Below are 8,370 nucleotides of genomic sequence, written 5' to 3'. Positions count from 1 at the left end.
ACAATTGTGCAGCTTCTTCCTATGGCTTGTTGTAGTGTAGAACATGCAGGAGATCACTGTCCTACGCTTGTGAAGCTATGCAACGTATGCGCACAGGACTGTGAAATCATATCTCTAACTTGTGTCTGAAATGAATACAAGGCGCCATCACTTGTCCAACAAAAAAAATCTTATTATATACTTCTAATTTATTAAAAAACAAGGTGAGTGTGTGGGAGTTCCAAGTGCAGTTTCTTCTTAGAGCATCTCCAGCCGTTGAGCTCCCAGGAGGCATTTTTTCGCCTCTTGAGGGGCTGCCGGCGAAACATTTAGCGTGGGGGTGGAAATATATCCAGGCGTTGACCCCCCAGGCACGTACCCCCGTCGCCACCACAACGCGAACCGCCCAAGCGCGCGTGCCTTGACCATGACCGCGGCGGCGAGCGGCGCCGCGGCGAGCGCGCGAGACATGGCGGGAAGGGAAGGGAAGGGCGGGAAGGGAAGGAGACGGGGCCGCCCCCACGTCGTCCCGTTCTCCGGCACAAGATCGAAGTGCCGGAACTCGAGGCTGCACAAGGCCGCGCGCGCCTCGTACGTTGGGTACCCCGGCCGCGGCAGCAGCACGTTGGCGCCAGGCGAGGCCAGCACGGCCATCATGATCTCGATGGCGTGGTTGCAGCCGGCCGTGAGGACGACGTCGCCTGCGGCAAGCTCGTTCTGAAACTTTGACCGACTGAAACAGAGAAGGCTGACTGAAACTTTGACTGAAACAGAGAAGGCAGCAGCGGCGCACCTGCACGCGTCCGCCATGCCGGCGGCAGGGGAGTAGTGGCTGTGCTTGCCTGACACCCCTGGTGAGCAGTCGCTCCTCGCAGCCCTCTCTCTCTGCTCCGTTCCATGCATTGTAGACGTCGTCCCTCGCGGGCAGGAGCTCCGGCCACCATGTTCGCCATGGCCACCAGCAGCAGCTCGGCCTACACACATGCGAACAAGGCTGCATCCTGCAGCAGCTCCTTTGTTCAAACCTACACCCCGCAGCAGCTCCGCGGCCCCTAGCATCGCCTCGTTTGCTCGCTGGCAAAGCACGCGAACGCCGAGGGGTCGCCGTGGCCGACCGGCGCGACGGGCCGTGGGTCGCTCGTGTCCACGCAGTCATACACGCGGCGCACGAGGGAGCGGAGAGCCAGACGGTCTGGAGCGCGGGGCGCCGGCAGAGGCCGAGGTACTGGTGGCGGACGGGGAAGGACGGCGGGGGCTGGGCGTGGTCGTCGGCCTCGGCCTTGTCGTTGGCGGTGAGGGAGCGGGCGATGTTGGCGATGGTGGCCTTGCGGGGCGGGCGCGCGCAGGGCGGGACGACCTTGCAGATGCAGCGCAGCCATGGCTCCCCATCTGGCACGCCTCCAACTGCTGCCTGTACGTCCGGCGAGGGCGCCGTGGAGTGCGCGGGCGGAGACGGCCACTGCAAGGACGAAGAAGACGAGCCCCTCCCCGCCCTGGCCAAGCGCGCTCCGCTCCGCTCCGCGAGCCCCTCCCCGGCCATGTTCCGCTCCAGCCGCGCGAGCGCGAGCCCCGCCCCGGCCATGCTCCGCTCCGGCCGCTCGAGCCCCGCTCCGGCTGTGTGTGGTAGGTGGTGCCGTGGTGGAAGGAAAAGGAGAGGAGAGAGGAGACAGAAAAGAGAGAAAGGAGAGGAGAGATGAGAGAGAGGGGATGGCAAGTGGGCCCATGCATGCAAAAAGAAATGCCGGCGTCCCAGCTGCCTCCAGGGGCTAGGTTTGGGATGGGCATGCCGGCCGTAACTTTTGCCAAATTCTACGCAAAACAGGTTTCTGGGGCCCTGAATGGGGCGTTTTTTGCCCGCTGGCGTCCAAAAAGGCGCCTGGGGGGCTTCTTGGGGCCTTAGTGAAGATGCTCTTACTAGTACCAGAACAGCGGAGGCGTCGCCGTCGCCATCGCGGAGGAGGCAACGGCTCGCTCGTCACCGGGACGCAGGCGCCTCCCGCGGCAACGGGGAGGAGGAGGGTGCGGCGAGGCTGAGGATCTTCTCGCTGCTGCGGCGGCGCCGGTCGGTCGGGTCTGGACTAAAACTGAGGCGAGGGAGTGCCCTCGGCCCAAACCAAACGAAGGCCCGTGTGGAGTGGGCGGGTTACTACAATGAGAGAGTGCGAGACGTTTGCAGCCTATGAATGGCCCAAAATATATAAGCAATGTAGCGATGGAGCAAAATACACAAACGTAGGCAAATCCTTCTCTTAAATTAAAAAAAAGGCAAATCCTTCTCTTGGACGAAAGTTTGGAAATTTTCTGTCCCTTTGAAACTGAATTTTTTTGTATGGAGGTTAGCCCATCACTCTCTCCACACAGCGGATACCCTTCATGAACGCAAGATGGCAACAACGAGCATGTGTGCATTGTGTGGATGCGAAGATTCATGGCGTCATTCCCTAGTAGACTGCACAATGCCGCGCTGCACTTGGGTGCTCTCTTATCCATACTTAACTGAACATATAATCGCATGTACGGAGCCTCATTCGAAAAATGGCTGTTCTTCATGCATGATACACTATCTCAGGAGGAATTCACAAAAATGATAGTGACGCTATGGGCTATCTGGTCAGCGAGATGCAAGGCAATTCATGAAAGTATCTTCCAAAACCCCGAACATATTCATCGCTTTGTGAATTCATACCTATCAGAGCTAGGTGCAATTAAGGACAGTATAATCGAGCCTAAAGCAAGCTCTCTCAGCGATTTACGTTTTTAACCGTCTATTTTCGTGATTTGAATATTTCTGGCCGTCAGATTTTGCGTGTACAGCCATCTCTCCCGCACTGGCCCAGCTGTCCTGTGGGCTGGTGCTCCAGAGGCTGAAACGAAGCTTTCTGGTTAACTGGGCCGTCGGCCAGCCCACAAGACAGCTGCGCTTCGGTTAAAGAAGGTCCATCCACGAAGGATACTTGCCTAAAAAAAATCGACGAGGGATACAGGTAAGCCCGTGCCCCGATCACCTCCGCCTCCCGGATCCGATCCGCGCCCCGATCCCCACCGCCTCCTGTCTCTGAGCTCCGATTTGATCCACCGCGTGTACGAGAGGCGGCTCGGAATGTGGGCCGGAGGGCGAGGCGGCGCCTCTTGAAGCAGTGGCGAGCGACCGACCTGGCGCGGGCCTCACCGGCCGATGCGGAGAGTTCATCCGTCGTGTTTTTAAGGCGAGGAGTCGAGCAGTTTTCCGTTTCGTTTAGGAATTAATGGCAGTCGAGGGAGCACCGTGGCGGCGGATGGTAGAGGTCCGGCGCTCCATATCTTCTCCCCTTCTTCCTCCTCCGGCAATACAAGATCCATCAACCATTCTTCTCCCCTAGGCTGCTGCTATCTGCATATTTTCCCTCCCCTGCTACCTTCTCCCTCTGATTAGTTCGACTCATCCTAAATCTGTCTTTTCTTCTCCTTTTTGCTGCAGGCTGTGGTATTTTGGTTTGGGGACTATTGGAGGCTGGTTCTGGAATTTTTCAGGAAGAGGAATTCATGAGCCGGCTATTTGCAATGGTACCAATCAGGCTATTAGGCGTGAGCTCCATCTCAATCCTATAAATATGTTTTCTTTTCTTTGGTAGGATCTTTTTTACATTAGCCAAGGAGAAGCCCAGGCTGCGCGGCACGAGCACTAGCCCCACATTCGGCCCTGCCTCTGGGCGCAGTCAATGAGCTCGCCCTTGCTGCAACTCTTGTGCTTAGCATATATATCCTCGGTATCAAAATTCTGTCCAAAAGGTACATACTATCCTGTATCGTATTTTCTCTAATCTAATTCATTTAATCTTAAGAATTTTGAAGGTCTCGCAGAAGGAAAGGATATCCCACTTCATATTGAATCAATAACCATTAATATTTATATTAAATGATTTATGCTATTGCAGTTACATTTTTGCAGCTTTTAAATTTCCATACACACGCTCCTTTATGTAACTCCAACTAGGGTGCAGATCATTTTTACTAAATTAATATATGAATTACTTTTTTTTTCCATATTTTGTAATCTTAGAGTTGGAAGTAGTTCGGTCGTTCCTAAAAAGCAGACTAATTCACATATATTTCATTTAGTGATATTCATATATCATTTATGTTTGCGACACCAAATAAGATAACAAGGGATCATTATTTTGCGGGTCAAGAAAATCCTTAGGAGGTAACGTCATGGGAGAAAAACCATAACTAGAATATTTATGTTACCTTCTTGGAGGTTTTCTCAAACCATTCAATACTCATGAAATTAATCTCAACTATTCATCTTTCATGCTTTAATCAGATGAATCATTATTATATCTTTGTTTTTATCATGCCATTTGTGATGCTTGAAGCTCTAATATTTTACGGATGTCCTAACTTTGTCCAAGCACTGGCTCGGCTCAGATTCCTACTTGGCTTTCTTAGTGACCCCTATGATCTGGTGAATTTATCTAGCTTATCAAAAATATTTTGACGATGAAGTGGTTTTGAGACATGAGCTCTCACGATGTTTCTATCATTCTTTATTCAAGTGTCTTGATCATGTTGTTGGCATATGTAGTCTTGTTGTTGGACCCGGCGATTTCTACAACCAATATCAAGATCCAATATGGTTTTGCTGCTACTATTTATTGACCCAACACAAAATACCCCTCGAGCTACGGGTTCATGCAAATTAAACTTTCATGTTTTATGTCTTCATATATTTACATATTCTGTCATTATATTGTAGAAATGGATGGGCGCAGCAACGCGCGCCATCCATGATCAAGTTCACGCTAAAGCTTCGACTACAGCGAGTGTTACGAGCAGGAGGTAGCTTTCGCCAATGCTAGGCCACACGAAGATCAACGTTGACGGAGCTTTTTCTCGAGATGGTATGGTGGCCGCGGCTGCTGCGGTCTGCAAAAAGGAGCTTGGAGAATATATGGGAGCATCGGCCATTTGTTGTGCACAACGTAACTGATCCAACAAGCATGGAGGCCCTGGCCTGTCAGGAAGGTCTCTCTTGGCTGAAGATCTCAACCTAGCAAGTGTCCATATGGCGTCAGATTATCAAGTGGTTATCAAGGACATTGATCAGGGAACTAGTGCCCCGTATGGTGCAATCATCCAGGAGGTTATAGCACGGAAATTGTCTATGACTAGTTGTCATCTCATGTATGAAAGTAGAAACTGCAACTTTGAGGCACATCACCTTGCAAAGCACGCTTCGTCTTTAGATGTCGGTCGTCACATTTGGCTAGGTATGCCTTATGATCCAGTTAATATCTCTGTAAACATTATTTCTTTAGATGTCGGTCGTCACATTTGGCTAGGTATGCCTTATGATCCAGTTAATATCTCTGTAAACATTATTTCAGAGATTTAATAAAGCGTGTGTTTGCCTACAAAAAAGGCAAATCCTTCTCTCTCTCAAAAAAAAAGGTAGACAAATCCGAGCTTTCCCTAAAAAAAAAAAGACAAATCCAATGACACGCACTTCCAGGCCAGCATCCCACCGGCGACTTGCCGGAGCAATCCTTCTCCTTCGGCGGCATTATCTGCACTGCCAGGTCGTCAGAAATGCGCAAAGTGGACAAAAGCTCTTACAGTCCTATCGTAGATCACCTTGCGTGGGTGAAAGCCGCTCACTCACTAGCTTGGCATTTCCAGTACGATATCATTTTTTCGGACGCAAAAGTCAAGCCTATGCAATTTTCACGAGGAAGCGCTCAGGGGTTCTGCGATATGTGGCTGAGAGCACATAGCTATCTGGTAAGATTTTGTGAATAATTATTAATGTTAATACGTACGTAGCTGTCTGGACATGGCTGAGAAAATGTGGCTCCAGCGAGAAATTCTGCATCTGGTTCAATAGGCAGAAGATTTCACAAAAACCAGTTCACAGGGGTGGCACCAATGCTACAATCAGCTTTTCCTCGTGTTTACAAACGTTACTGATCAAAACAGGCATTTCATACAATAAATGAGCTGAAAACGCAGCCTTCTGTAATGTTTTCATTGTATACTCTCCACAATGTTGCACTTTGAGCCCTGTTACTAAGAAAAGGTCGGGCTATTTCATGGAGGCACGCACTTTAAAACTTTGCATTGAACTTCAGGCATCAGGGAGAGTTTTAGAGTGCTAGTCAAACATGAAAGTTGAGTTGGCACATTTTCCTGGGTTCCAGGAGAGTACATATCAGACTAAATTCTTGTTTCAGAGTAGGAAGAAAACATGCAAGTCCATCACTTCCAAATCTTAGCAGGCCAGCCAAACCATGACAGCCTAATGATGAAGCAGTGTAGGACTCCAACAGCAAGCGCAGTTAAATGGAACCACAAACCAAAAATACAATTGCTTGACAGGCCTTACAGCACACCATAGTAAAACTCACTCTAAGAACAACACCAACTCATTTGTACCCTAAGAACACCAAATTCTGGACACAAAAGCATCAGGAAACAAATACCCTAGCAATAACCACCGATATGATAACCAAAGTACCAAATTCTTTATCCAAACAGGACAAAGTCAAGATACCAAATTCAACTCAAGAGTCAAGAATAGGAACCAGATCACTTTACCGAAAATAGCATACTGAATAAATAGAACTGTGTTAAGAACCAAACTGCACAACTAGTCAAGTGTCGCTGATAAAAAAGCATCTTAACACAACAAAGACCAGGAGGAACCCGGTGCCACAGGCAATTCTACTTTGAAATTAAACCCAAATCGCATACAAAGCAGCGAACATCAAACTATCAACCCAAGCAAAGATCCAGACTAAAAGTCCCACAACTAATGGGAAAGCGCATACCTCTCCCGCCATCTTACAAATGTATCCACTAAAAAAATGACAAAGACTGCAACTCTCATATTTTCTTGATGGCACTGTTTTCTTAACAAGAAATGCTAGATTGCCTGTCATTGCTGCACAGATTATCTAATGGCACATATTCATACCACATATTAACAACTTGGAAGTAATTAGCATTCGATTTACAGCCAGTGCCATTCACACTGCTTAGAAATGCGAAGTGGATGTTGGAATTAAACCCAACGTCCGTGTCCGCGTCCTGTACGTATACATGTGTATGCATCGTGTCCGTGTAGGATTAGTGTTAGACGTGGAATAGGATTAGTACTAGATGGCTAGGCTGAGTAGTATATATATCCACGTACCCCTTACCGAAAAAGTGTTTTCCCCCGCTTTCTATTCCAAAGCAACCAACACTGATACAGGATCGTTGGGGCGAACAGCACAACAAGCCTAAAAGAAAAAGAGAAGAAGCAACAATGGCAGCTCGACAGAGCGAGGGATGACCCGCCACCGCTACGCCCACTAGAGAAAAACCACTACAACCCGAGGCTTCGGACCACCGCGTACAAAACAACACCTCCAAGAAGGAAAGCGACGCCGACGACGCTGCTGCCCGGACATGTCCTAGGGTTTCCCCAGCACGCGGAGGGAGGTGGGGGATGGATATCACCGACACCCTCCAGGAAGGAATGGTGGCACCCGCAGGTGTCACCGCATCGGGGCCGAAGACCGGCAAGGATTTCTCCCGTACTCCAATCCCCACCGCCCAACGGACCGGAGCCGACCAGCCAGACCGCCGCCCACCACCATGCGCCATCGCGGTTGCGCCATCACCCACGCCACCTCACTGCGAACACGAACACGAGGCCAAGAGGGCCGGAGAGAAGCGCCCCGCGGAGGGAGAAGCAGCACCGAAGCCGAACGGGAGGGAACCACCTCCACCGCCGTCGTGCGGGAGGCCAGAGCGTCCGGCACCGTCGCGGTAGCCGTCCGGACGCGGCAGCAGGGCATGCCAGGCCACCCCTGGCCCGGCCAGGCCCGAAACGGGTCCGCTAAGCCCCGCCGCCACGCTGCAGCAAGCCGACGATGGCGCCGCCAGCACCCTGCCGCTCATCGCCTCTCCCCCGCCTCCCGGAAGCCACGAAGCAGACCCACCCCGCCGCCGGCCCGCCGAGGCCCAGATGGGGCCCGAAGGGCCCCCATCTGGGCCGAGCGGGCGCCTCCAGACCGCGCCGCCGCGTCGCCCCGCCGCCAACGGCGACGCCGCCGTCCCAAAGTCCGCCCCCACTCTTGCCAGGAGCCCCCGCCACCACGCTAGACCGCCGCCGCGTAGAAGCACCGCCCGGGGTCGCCCCGTCCCGCGCCGGCAGACACCCGAGAGGGGAAAAGCCAGGGCTGCCGCCACCAGCGTCGCCCGGGCCAGGCCTGAAGCGGGCGCCGGCGGCAGAGGAAGGGGGAGGGAGAAGGCTGGGCGCGGCCGGCCGCCCGCGGGGGCGGCGCGGTTGTTGGGGAACGTAGCAATAATTCAAAATTTTCCTACGTGTCACCAAGATCAATCTAGGAGATGCTAGCAACGAGAGAG

The 8,370-nt window shown here is 51.9% G+C and overlaps 1 long non-coding RNA gene across 1 annotated transcript; it reads left to right on the top strand.

Annotated features, from left to right (window-relative positions):
• The first annotated feature begins 2,938 nt into the window (after positions 1–2,938).
• On the top strand, positions 2,939–5,385 carry LOC123169578 (uncharacterized). The gene is made up of 3 exons (XR_006484882.1): positions 2,939–3,263; positions 3,437–3,747; positions 4,715–5,385. It is a non-coding gene; the product is annotated as an uncharacterized lncRNA (long non-coding RNA).
• The last annotated feature ends 2,985 nt before the right edge of the window (positions 5,386–8,370 follow it).

Source organism: Triticum aestivum, chromosome 7D (genome assembly GCF_018294505.1).
Source record: "Triticum aestivum cultivar Chinese Spring chromosome 7D, IWGSC CS RefSeq v2.1, whole genome shotgun sequence".
Lineage (NCBI taxonomy): Eukaryota > Viridiplantae > Streptophyta > Magnoliopsida > Poales > Poaceae > Triticum > Triticum aestivum.
This window is presented reverse-complemented; position numbering and strand designations above follow the sequence as displayed.